At 40.5% G+C, this 12,836-nt stretch overlaps 1 long non-coding RNA gene across 1 annotated transcript; it reads left to right on the plus strand.

The window, feature by feature from the left end:
• Positions 1-5,991: 5,991 nt before the first annotated feature.
• Positions 5,992-12,000, plus strand: LOC126938401 (uncharacterized). The gene is made up of 4 exons (XR_007720083.1): positions 5,992-6,231; positions 7,766-7,884; positions 11,110-11,278; positions 11,861-12,000. It is a non-coding gene; the product is annotated as an uncharacterized LOC126938401 (long non-coding RNA).
• The last annotated feature ends 836 nt before the right edge of the window (positions 12,001-12,836 follow it).

Below are 12,836 nucleotides of genomic sequence, written 5' to 3' on the forward strand. Positions count from 1 at the left end.
TGCTCCATGGTTATCTGATATTAGGAGACACATTCTGGTGACAAACTGCTTTCAGTTCTCATTTAGGTAGTTATTTTCCTTCCACTCAGATGCTTAATGTATTTTTTCCACTAAACATGAAATTTTAAAACCAATATTTAGAATATAACTCAATGTGGTTCTTGTCATACTTCATCATGCCTCCTATCTCTGTTGTCCTTTTTCAATGCAGAGGACACAACCCTCTGCCATTCATTTATCTTCTCTCCTCCATGTAGTTCTTGTACATTTTTTCAAATATCCTCCCTTCTTCCAAGGCATATCTACTGTAACCATTGAACTCCCCTTCAATGAAAAATTCTACTTCCTCTAATCACTTCATATTCATGGCATGTTTGAAACCTCATTCTCCCCTTAGAAAACCCTTCCCTGCAGCTTTTTCAGATACTCAAAGGGCCAAGATTTTCCACATGCTATTCAAAGGTTCAGCCTTTCAACTACATCCTGGCAGCCTCTGAATGCGTCATCTCCGGGTTATGACCCCCTTACTGTATAAGAAGAATTGCAAAGCCTTCCCCATGCCTCTAATTGCAGGTATCATCGGCATCCTCTTAGTGGATTTCTCTTCTTAGTATTATTCTCTTCCCACTCTCTGTACTTCCTTAGGCAAAGATCTCCTCTCCCATGGAAACATTTGCCATGTATACACTAAGCTCTCACAAGGCCCTATCTTCACCCTAGTTTCTCCTTCCCCAGTTCCAACTGCCTATTCAACACATTAAATTCAACATGTTCAAAGCAGAAGTCATCATCCAATCTTCCTCCTGAGATTCCCACCTCAGAGAATGGCATTTAACGGCTCTAAACCAGATACCTGACTGTCATATTTCTCCCTAATGCCCACATCCAATTAAGGTTGATTCTACGTTTTGAAAAATTTCTCATATCTACCTATTTTTATCCATTCCCGTGGCTACTCTCCTAGTTTACATTGCCTTTTCCTCCCTAAATTCCTGTGATGACCTTCAATCAGTCTCTCACCATTTGTCTGGTTCTTCTGCTATTCATTGTCCACACTCACTAGAGAGCCTTTTTGAAAATATACATATGATCGTTATAAAAAGTCCTGGTCCTTGTGCTGCATTGTCCAAATCTTCATCTCAGGATTATGAGTAAAGCGATGTATAGAGTGGATGAAATTTTTTATAAGGTAGCCTCTGTTTTTCCTTCAACCTCATTAACTCACCTTTTCTTTGATTTTTCAACCTTACAGAAATGTTCTTAGTTGTTTAAATGTGGCATGTTCTTTTTCAGGTTTGAGACTTTACCCAGGCTTTTACTTCTGTCTGGATTACTTCCCATCTCACCGAAGACATTTTTCTTTATCTAGATAATGCCTACATATTCCTCAAGTCTGCTCAAATATCACTTCTTGTGGAAAGTGATATTTTCCTGATCCCCGAAGCCAATTAAAGTGCACCTCTGCTAAGCTTTTCACTTCTGTGATAGCGCTTCCCATACTCTATGCTACTGATTGTGATTTGCTTGTCTTCTAAGGTATATTCAACTCAGTTGGAATAGGGACCATGTTTATTTCATCTAATACTTTTTTTTGGCTTCACTCAGTGCCTGTAATACAAATGTGCTCAATAATTTTCATTCAAGTGGCTCTTTAAAATAAGTTGTTCCTGGTACTTGCTAAGCCTTTTAAAATAAGATCATAATCCTTAGTCATTTTAGCAACATTATCTTCCAGTATTATTTTGATTATTTCTTCTTCCTAATTGGCTTTCTTTTTTACTTTTGGAATTCCTAATATTCATTAAATGTCAGCTTGCTTTCTCTCTGAGCTCTAGGAGAGTTTCTTAAACTTCCTTTTACTTGACTGATTCAATGTTCTACACAGCCTATGTCCAGTTCACTTCTTTCATGACATTTTAAAATATAACCAACTTGGCAAGGCTGTAGAGAAAAGGGAATGCTTATGCACTGTTGGTGAGAATGTAAATTAGTCCAGCCACTGTGGAAAGCAGTTTGGCAATTTCTCAAAGAACTTAAAACAGAATTACCATTTGACCCAGAATTACTGGGTATATATCCAAAAGAAAACAAATCATTCTAACCAAAAAGACACATGCACTCACATGTTTATCACAGCACTATTCAAAATAGCAAAGACATGGAATCAACCTAGATGCTCATTAACAGTGAATTGGATAAAGAAAATATGCTATATACATCATGGAATACTATACATCTGCAAAAATAATGAAATCATGTCCTCTGCAGCAACATAGATATAGCTGGAGGCCATCCATGGAGGCTTAGGCTTATCGTGAGCAAATTAACCCAAGATGAGAAAACCAAATACTGCATGTTCTTACTTATAAGTGAGAACTAAACATTGGACATAAAGATAGCAACACGGCTGGGCACGGTGGCTCACGTCTGTAATCCCAGCACTTTGGGAGGCCAAGGTGAGTGGATCACGAGGTCAAGAGATCGAGACCCTCCTGACCAACATTGTGAAACCCCGTTTCTACCAAAAGTACAAAAATTGGCTGAGTGTGGTGGCGCGCACTTGTAGTCCCAGCTACTCTGAAGGCTGAGGCAGGAGGATCACTTGAACCTGGGAGGCTGAGGTTGCAGTGAGCCAAGATCGCGCCACTGCACTCCAGCCTGGTGACAGAGTGAGACACTGTCTCAAAAAATAAATAAATAAAATTTAAAAAGATGGCAACACTACACACTGGTGATTACTGGGTATTGGGGCAAGGGTTGAAAACTACTGGTACTATCCTCAGTACCTAGGTGGCAGTATCATTGATACCCCAAACCTCAGCATCATGCAATACCCTTAGGTAAAAAACCTGCACAAGTATCTACTGAATTTGAAATAAAAGTTGGTTTAAAAACAATCCTGACTTCAGATCTGTACCTTTTCATAACTGTTGACTCTAGCTCCACAGATGCCACATCCTCTCAAACTTGGTCAAAAATATCAATGAGAGATTTTCTAATACTTTATTCTATCTCATGTTAGGAATTTCACTTCACATTCTATATTTGCTAGGTTTCTCGGGTCGTTTCCCTTCTTTGGCAGAATATTTTCTTTGTCTATGTTTATCTTTTTCTCTGTTTACAGAGTGTGTTTAAAATGGGTTCCGTCTGAATCTAACTACAATACTTTTACGTCTCTCAGATCCATGAAAAAGAAGGATGAAAAATCTGGTAGTGCTTCGCTGAAATTGAGATCTGCTTTTCAGTAAGCAGTAGAAAACAGCAAGTGGGGGCACCACCTTCTGCTGCAGGTTACACTCCTGGGTTTGTTGCAGAGCGAGAAGTCAGCTGGACCAGCACCTCCTGCAATACTGGTTCCATCCCTGCTAGGTGTAGGTCAAGAACGAGTGCCACACCCGGCTCCTCTGCCCGGGATGATCTCTTGCACTTTTAGCTTTTGCCAAAGGTACAATCAAGGCTCATCTTTCCCTGGGGCCAATTGGTCTAAGCTCAGGAGTCGTTTCCAGATAAGATGGAGTTCTTCCCGAGGACCTTCAGCTTATGCCTCAGCCAGGCATTTCCTTCAAGCGGTGAAGTCCATTAGCCAATAGCTTCTCCTCTTCACTTCGTGTTGTAAACGTGCCTTACTATTTCCGCCATATTGATGGCAACCATCAATAACTTCTAAGTTTGGGCCGGGTGCAGTGGTTCAGGCCTGTAATCCCAGCACTTTGGGAGGCCGAGACGGGTGGATCATGAGGTCAGGAGTTCGAGACCATCCTGGCTAACACGGTGAAACCCTGTCTCTACTAAAAATACAAAAAAAAAATAGCCAGGCGTGGTGGTGGGCGCCTGTAGTCCCAGCTATTCAGGAGGCTGAGACAGGAGAATGGCGTGAACCCGGGAGGCAGAGCTTGTAGTGAACCAAGATGGCGCCACTGCACTCCAGCCTGGGCGACAGAGTGAGACTCCGGCTCAAAAATAAAAATAAAAATAAATAATAATAATAATAATAACAACAATTTATAAGTTTGGTAAAGATTTTTCTCTGTTCATTCTTGGCTACGTAAACGGTAAAGTAAAGACAGCCATCTTAACCCAAATATTCTTTAGAGAATATCATGTTCATAGCCCTTGCTTCATCCGTGGTTGGCCGGAAGTTACGTAATCCGTGTGGTGATTATTACTCATCCCTGTAGAAACAGTCTGAATGGCCTAAGATTCCTTTGCCCTATGGCACCCCCTTCTGGTTCTGCAATGAGTAGTAAGTCTGTCCTGTACTTAAAATCTCTCCCCTAGAATACTGATGGGGCTTGAAGAAAGTGGAGAAATTCCCAGTTGGAGAAAGACACTGTCTATTAACAGGTTAATTCAGACTCCTAAGGAACTTTTAGCGTTTCTTAGGAAACTGCCAGCAGGAATTTGAGTACAACAGCTCCACATCAGGGAAACTCTTCAAGAACTCTTCAGCTAAGGATGGTCCTGCCTTGGTCTGGACTCTTTAAAAGGTCAACAGGGTAACCCTGCGAAGCCATACCTAGATAGCACACGGAAAAGAAGAATATTCGTTGCCCACCTATAGCTATGCTGCGCTTGGAGCGCTGGAAAATGGCTAAGAATATTCGTTGCCCACCTATAGCTATGCTGCGCTTGGAGCGCTGGAAAATGGCTTCCGTGAGTTTATGAGAAGAGGAAACACTCTTTGTGATTGAAAACACACCAGCACCCACAGACGATTTCTAAGTTTTCTTAACAAGATAAAGATGGGATAATTTAATACTTAGGGCGTTCTTTGATAATGATTCCATTTGTCCTTTATTATCATTCATAATGTTTTAAAAATTATAGTCGAATTGATGTCTTATGATTTGATCAAATTCAACATTATGAAATTTAATCAATAAGAAAGGTCTCTGTTGTCCACAACTCTAAAAAAAACTTGATGAAAAATATGAGAATAAATTTGTGTCTTCCCTGCAGTTTATGGTGCTCTCACCATACATGTGTTTTCTGTTTGGAAGTCTGACCTTTACTTTCCTTGTTACCTCAGGCTGTAGTTTCAACGAGTAATAATAATAATCATGGGGGTGTGAGTATGTGTGTGCCTGTGTATATGCCTTAGTTTAATAATCATTTCTATGCATGCACATCCATTTGAAATTACTGTCAAAATATTAAGAAAACACTTTGGGAATTATTAATTGACTAAAATAATGTTTTCCTTGTGCTAAATAGAGAAGGACTTTGCTTAATAAAATTATTTTGTTAAGGATAACATGCTCAGCGGTTTTCATTATGTGAATTGGGCATAGTTACTATTTTTCATGAAATAAGACACTCAATTTTCTTTTTGGTTCTCCTTTTATTCTACTTTAGACTTATTTTGCAGCTTCACCCCTCTGTAGAACCTGTCTATGGCAGTCCATTTAAGAGAGTTCTGATACATGTCTATATAATCTGAAAATAATAATGTTTTGAAAAAAGGATGTATTGTGTTAAAAAATCTTTTAAACAAGTAAACTCTGTTAAGAAATTTAAGCTGCAGCGAGATGACATTTGCTCCTTTTCTTAAGACTCACAGAGGACAAAGGAAGCCCAGAAGTGGTCACTCATATTTCCTTCTGTCTTCAAAATGCTTTGCAATAACAATCACAGGGCCAACTGGGATGTTATTATCATGGGTTCACTATTTTCTCTACATTTTTCAAGAAATGGTGCCCTAAATTTTCCTTGAGTATCCCCCATCCCCAACCCCAGTCCATTTGGTCCACATTGGCTAATCAGAACACAAACTTCCTCTCTTGGTGACTGGGGTCTCCATGGCCGATGACTCAAGTTGGGCAATCAGTAAGTCCCTTGATTTTCATGGGAGTGGCCAGAGATGACTAGAAGGCAATGTTCCCTCCTAGGTTGAACTGAACCTGTGAGGCAGCCACTTTGTCACTGCATGGAACATAGAACACAGAGCTGAGAAATGAAGTGACAATTATGTCACTTGAGGCACTGGATGGATCAATGCTTAAAGCCTTGAGTTTCTCCGTCATGGTGAAACAATGCCAACCTTTTTCTTCTTTCGTAAATTTTATTGAGCTTTCTACCATCTGCCATGAAAAGGGTTCCAACTGATTAAAAAATAAATTGCTAAGCTTGAGTTTTAAAACAAAGAATCACAATACATCAGAATGAGACTTCCACATGCAAGCCCGCTGCTGTGGCCAGAAGAACCAGCGTGAATGAGGTCTGGACACTCAGGTGTGCCTTCATTTTCTTTGCTGCCTCCCTCCAGGGGCAGAAAACAGAGACTGAGATGGAAGCTAGAGCTTCCTTTTGACTTTTATGTAAATTGTACATTGAAGCTCAGAGCACGCTACTTGCCGATTTAGATGATTCTCTTAAAGGCTGTTTTTGTTTGGTTTGAAGTTTGTAGAGTTGGAGTTATCAATAGATTTTTTTTTACTCCACTATTGTTCAAACGTGATCGAATGTAGAGAAATGCTCTAAAAAACTAAAAGGAGAGCAGAGCTGCTTGGATTTGAATGATGGCGTCCCCTCCCACACATATACTCAGTTTTCTCATCAACCTTCCCATACCTCTCTGTTCCCCACTTCCCTGTGGCTGAGATTGTTTTGAGGAGCAATGGGAGACCCACAATCTCCTGCAGATTGGGAAACTGAGGTCCAAAAACCTGGAGGAAATTCCTCAAATTGCCCAACCTGGCAGGCTTAGCAATGTCATGAGGTCATTTGATTATTATTATTGCATTTTAAAAATAATTTTATCAATATTTAGTGTCTACAAATAATATATAAATACGTGTTAACAGTATCATATTAAACAAATAGTCCAATAGTCTAAAAATAAAGTTTCTCTGGACTGTCCTGTCTCTGCAGGAGGAACTACATTGTTATTAGCATGGAAGATTCACTTCCTGACTCTTTCATGTGTGTATCTGCAGAGATACAGAGTACTCCTTCATGCGATATTGATTTTAAAAAATAGCATTATTCTGTTCATATTATTTGCAAAGCAAGTTGCAGATCGCTTCTTGCAGAATGATTCCCATGTCTTTTTTTTACCAGGTTACATTGTTCCCTCAGAGTGCTGAACTTTGAGAGCAAAGCATTACAGAAATGTAAAAAAAAAAACTTGAAAGCCAGGCATGGTGGCTCAGGCCTGTAATCCCAGCACTTTGGGAGGCTGAGGCAGGTGGATCACTTAAGGTCAGGAGTTCGTGACCAGCTGGGCCAACATGGTGAAACCCCGTCTCTACTAAAAATACAAAAAGAGCTGGATGTGGTGGTGCACAGCTGTAATCCCAGCTACTCGGGAGGCTGAGGCATGAGAATCACTTGAACCTGGGAGGCAGAGTTTGCAGTGAGCCGAGATCGTGCCACTGCACTCCAGCCTGAGCAACAGAGTGACTCTGTGTCAAAAAAAAAAAAAAAAAAAAAAAAAAAAAAAACCTTGAAAAAACCTTGAACATATCCACGAGATTTTCCTGTTTAAAATTTCACGTTCTGTATTTTGTTATCGTCATACTCAGTGATAAAGCTATTCACTGGTAAAGCATTTATTATAGTTAAGAATTGTTTCTGTATTTGCTCTGGGATTAGCTTGTTAAGTGGTATCTTCCAGCCTTTTAAATCTATGCCCTCTATTGGAAATCTAAAAACATTGAGTTCTTCTTTAGTGTTATTTGAAATTTCTAAACAAATATTACAAATGAAAACAAATAAACAATTGTAGCATTAAATACACCTTTTTAAGCAACACTCTCTCTTGTAGTGCTTCCTCCCAGTCCCGGCGTGTTCAACATAACCAGATGGCTGCCACTCCACTCAGCCACCCCCACCTCACCTAGCAGTGACATGTCCCCGAGGAGCATTCCAGTCAATAACTCAGAGGTGACTAAACATTTATACTCCATATACAGTGATAACGCAGCTGCATTTTAGAATAGCTGAGAAAACACAATAGACCTTACAATAAAATAGGGACTGATAAACTCATTCAGAAAAGCTAGAGCGGGCTTCCTTATGAATTAGTGGAAAACTCCTACAAGAGTCCTCATGATTATTCAAACATAGCAAAGGAGTCAGGATGGTTTGATTTTCTTTGCGTTCATAGTATTATTTTGAGTTTAGTCTGGTCTGTAGTGTGGGTAAGAGGAGAAAAACCAAGTCACCTCTCAATGTTGACTTTTCCTTGAACTATCTGCCCCAAAATGGTTTTTTTTTTTTCCCTCAACTCCTTAGAGTTTGACACAAACTAAGAGTGGCAAACACTACAGATGAGGTGATGGGCAAGCTGTAAGGAGCTGAGATTGTTATCTGCAGATAAAGCAGAGAGGCCCTGAAATGGGGCTGGGATGTTTCAAGAAGAATTTCCCAGGAGGCTTCCAGGTCAGCTTATGGGATCAGGTTGGCTCCACTCTGCTCTCAGCTCCAAGAGCTCTGCAAGATCATTCCTCATCTTTGACAGAACGTGGACAAGTGGAGAAGAAAATCTATGACATGCTACTAAGAAAAGCAATGTGATCTAATGTGTTTTAGGTGGAGTTTTTGTGTATTGGGGGGAGAATGACTCATGAGCTGACCAAAGAAAGGTGTGCAGGGATTTCTCCTAGCCTCCGTTTCTACACTTGCCCATGGCTAAATACTACATTGTTTTTTTCTCTCCAGTAGGAGCCCCCTGGGGGATTGGTTAAGACAGGCCCCTGCAAGCACACACACACATTTAATTTCTTGTGTGTCTCCCGTCTACCAGACTCTGTCTGCGTGAGAGCAGTTCCAGGTCCCACCAACTCATGTCACCCGGTGACAACTGCGCCCCCTTGAGCTCTGTCAACAGAGTCGGAGCCTCTCAGGGGCACCCACAAATCCATTTTCCACTGAGGTCTGGACCTCCTTGATGATGACACATAATTGAAGTAGGATCACACTCATTGGTAATATCATCAAATGATTTTTTTTTTTTTTTTTTGGCGCTGATTTCTTTTCTTTTCTTTTCTTTTTTTTTTTTTTTTTTTTTTGAGATGGAGTCTTGCTCCATTGCCCAGGCTAGAGTGCAGTGGCATGATCTCGGCTCACTGCAACCTCTGCCTCCCAAGTTCAAGGGATTCTCCTGCCTCAGCCTCCCAAGTAGCTGGGATTACAGGCGCGTGTCACCACACCTGGCTAATGTTTGTATTTTTAGTAGAGACAGGGTTTCACCATGTTGGTCAGGCTGGTCTCGAACTCTTGACCTTGTGATCTGCCCTCAGCCTACCAAAGTGCTGGGATTACAGGCGTGAGCCACCGTACCCAGCCATGAGCCACTGCACCCGGTCACTCTGATTTCATAGTCATCTAACTAACCTATTATAGTGTGAACTTCCATAAGGATACTGATGTAGGATAATATAAAAATTTGACAGTTAAAGAACTGGCCTTCAGGCTCACATATCAAACTCTCCAGAACTTGTTTAGCATGATCCACGGGCAGGCATTGGGCCAGGATTCTGATCACATAGAGTGTCCACATCTGAAAGTCAAGGATTCTCTCCTTCCCAGGTGTAAAGTGAGAAGTGATGTCCTGTGTAATTGGACAAGCAGATTCCCTCATGAGACCTCTCAAATACAACTGACTCATCGAGGGAAACATTGAGTTGTTGTTGTCTGCTAAATATTTGTATGGGGAAAAATAGTGGGAAATAATAGTTGGCAAGTTAAGATCCTGAATGGCAAGCTAACATCTTTGGCTTTAACTATCTTTAGCAGAAAGTCACCAAAGGTTTTTGAATGTTTCATGAAGGTGGTGAAGGATAGAGGAGAGAAACGGACCATATATGTCCATTGTATTTTTCTTTCTTTCTTTCTTTCTTTTTTTTTTTTTTTTTTTTTTGAGATGGAGTCTCGCTTTGTTGCCAGGCTGGAGTATAGTGGCGCGATCTCGGCTCATTGCAACCTCCACCTCCCAGGTTCAAGCAATTATCCTGCCTCAGCCTCCTGAGTAGCTGGGACTACAGGTGTGTGCCACCACACCCTGCTAATTTTTCTATTTTTAGTAGAGACGGGATTTCACCATGTTGACCAGGATGGTCTCAATCTCTTGATCTCGTGATCCACCCGACTTGGCCTCCCAAAGTGCTGGGATTACAGGTGTGAGCCACCATGCCCGGCGTTATTTTTATTTCTTATACATAATTTTACTTAATCCTCTGAATATTATGCAGCATAAATGGCTATCCACATTTTATGGATGAGTAAACCAAAGCTTACAGAGCTTTAAGTTGGTCACCTGGTGGAACTTGAAATAAAGACAGATATTTTGATTTCAAATGCAGTGTTCATTCTCGTATTATTTTAATAGTCCTGTATCCTTGTAAGGCCACTTCTATCCAAGTCAAGCCACTTTATGGTCATATTTGTCTGAAACCCTGAAATGATACAAACAGTACCTCCTTCCCCACTGGGAAAGGTCTATAAATAGCTTCCTACTGTATGAAGTTGAGCATAAGCTTAGGTCTAGAAATTTAGTGAACTATTTGTCCACCCAGCATGTATAATTGTCTTCACCAATTTGCCCCTGCTAGAACTAGTCCATTGCCCTGGATTCTAACTGGTTGAGCTTAAGTAAGTTTATCATATATCTTGACCTTGTCCTTACTCCTTCCATCTGCCCATCTTATTAGAGGATAACACATTATATTGCTAATTTGGTCAAGGGCAGGACTCACTATTGGAAGAAACTGGTTACTACCACCAATGGACCTAATGATTACTGTCTACATCAGTGCACGAACTTACAAAAATAGCCTAACATTTTTGGTATGTTTGATAGTCAAAATGAATATTTAAATAAAATACACTTTTGAACACACACAAAAAATTGTTTCATTGTTATCTAATAACAATTATCAAAAGTAAGAGAGTTCAGTGGATCTTGCTAAAGGAAATGAGGAAGTTGCTATGTAATTATAACAGTAAGTGAGGACTTAGGTATTTTGGTTTCAAGAACTTCGTGATTCCAAGTAGAGACCTAAGATGTGTAACTAGGATAATGAATTGTATTATTCAATCTCAATGGAAAATTCTAGAGACTGCCATCCATTAACAGAATTTTTTTTTCCCCCAACACTGATGATCCAGAAAACAAGCTCATATTACCAAGTGTGAAATTACAGCAAGCCTTACAGGCTGAGAACTGGAAAACAGCCTTCCTATCATGGTGAATTATGCAACCAGTGCTGGAGAGTAACTCTAAAATATAGCATCTTTCTACTTGCCTTACAAAAGCTCAAAGAAGGAGATCTACAAGGTACATGCAAAGGTAGACAGGCAGGATAACATTTTATGTTAATTTTAAACAAACGGGGTACTTCAGTCTTCTTTGCAAATAGGACATATCAGCCAATTTTCTAAGACCTTGTAAATGGCCCCACTGGATTGCCTTAAATTTAAGCTTAGGCCCAAACTATGCTACAAACTACTTGATAGATACCGTTCTGTATTTTGTTGATTAATATTTCTTACAGGGGATGATGGATGAAAATGAAGAGTAGGAGTAAACTTTCTTTACTCTTACCATAACCAATTGGCCTAATAATTAATGTCAATATCAGTCCACAAACTTACAAAATAGCCCAACATTTTCGATAACCAAAATACACACTTAAATCAAATACACTTTTGAACACAGAAATTGTTTCGTTGTTATCTAATAACAGTTATCCAAAGTAAAAGAGTTCAGATATTGGTGAAGAGAAAATGAGGAAGTTGCTATGCAATTATAGCCGTGAGTGGGGACTTAGGTATTTTGGTTACCGTATATGCTAAACACTGTACAAATATTATTTTCGTTTCAGCCTAGCAACAACCATGTCGTGTTTCTCTTTTGTAGATAATGAAAACAAGGCTCAAAATAAAAACAAGACATCTTTACGAAATTACACAAAGTGTATGTGTTTGAACCTGGATGCCCTTTCCTCTATGTGATATGTTCCTATGCTCTACCCCACGTATGGGTGGAAACTCCTCGGTCAAGCGTATTTAATCAATGAATGAATGACTCTTCTAAAGTCAGATACCAGCAGGTTTGGTGGTAGAGCCAGTCCTGCAAATGTGCTCAATGTCTTAAGCCACCTGACAGCCAGACTCCAAAGGAAAAGATTTCACGTCTCATTAAAACACTTATAATAGTCTGGGTGAGGTGGCTCACGCCTGTAATCCCAACACTTTGGGAGTCTAAAGTGGGTGAATCTCGAGGTCAGGAGTTCAAGACCAGCCTGACCAAGATGGTGAAACCCCATCTCTACTGAAAATACAAAAATTAGCCGGGCGTGGTGGTGGGTGCCTGTAATCCCGGCTAATCAGGAGGTTGAGGCAGAGAACTGCTTAAACCCGGGAGGCAGAGGTTTCAGGGAACCGAGGTCATGCCACTGCACTCCAGCCTGGGCGACAGAGTGATACTCCGTCTAAAAAACAACAACAACAACAAAAACCTACAATACATACTTCCATCTTTAACACACGGCCCTCTTTCCCCTCCAGGCCACGAGGAACCATTCGTTGCTTTGTTCTTCTGGATCTAGCTGAATGATTTTTGACCCCAAAAGGTGTTCTAGGTTGGTTTCATTCCTACTCCCTGAATCTCTAGAGAAAGTTCAAGTCTGTTTGCTTTGGGCTGATTTAGGCCAGAGTTGGGCGCTGGCATGAGATGCACTTTGAAATGGAGACTCTTCCGCTTTAAACTGATTGAAGCCTTTTGCGTGCCTGGCTGAGATGCTGAGTTCAGTTGAAGTGAATACTAGGGGGCAACAGAACCTTTCTTGCAGATGGAAACCAGTCATCCTCTAGACCCACTTTCAAGTTTCTGG

This window comes from Macaca thibetana, chromosome 16 (genome assembly GCF_024542745.1).
Source record: "Macaca thibetana thibetana isolate TM-01 chromosome 16, ASM2454274v1, whole genome shotgun sequence".
Taxonomy (NCBI): domain Eukaryota; kingdom Metazoa; phylum Chordata; class Mammalia; order Primates; family Cercopithecidae; genus Macaca; species Macaca thibetana.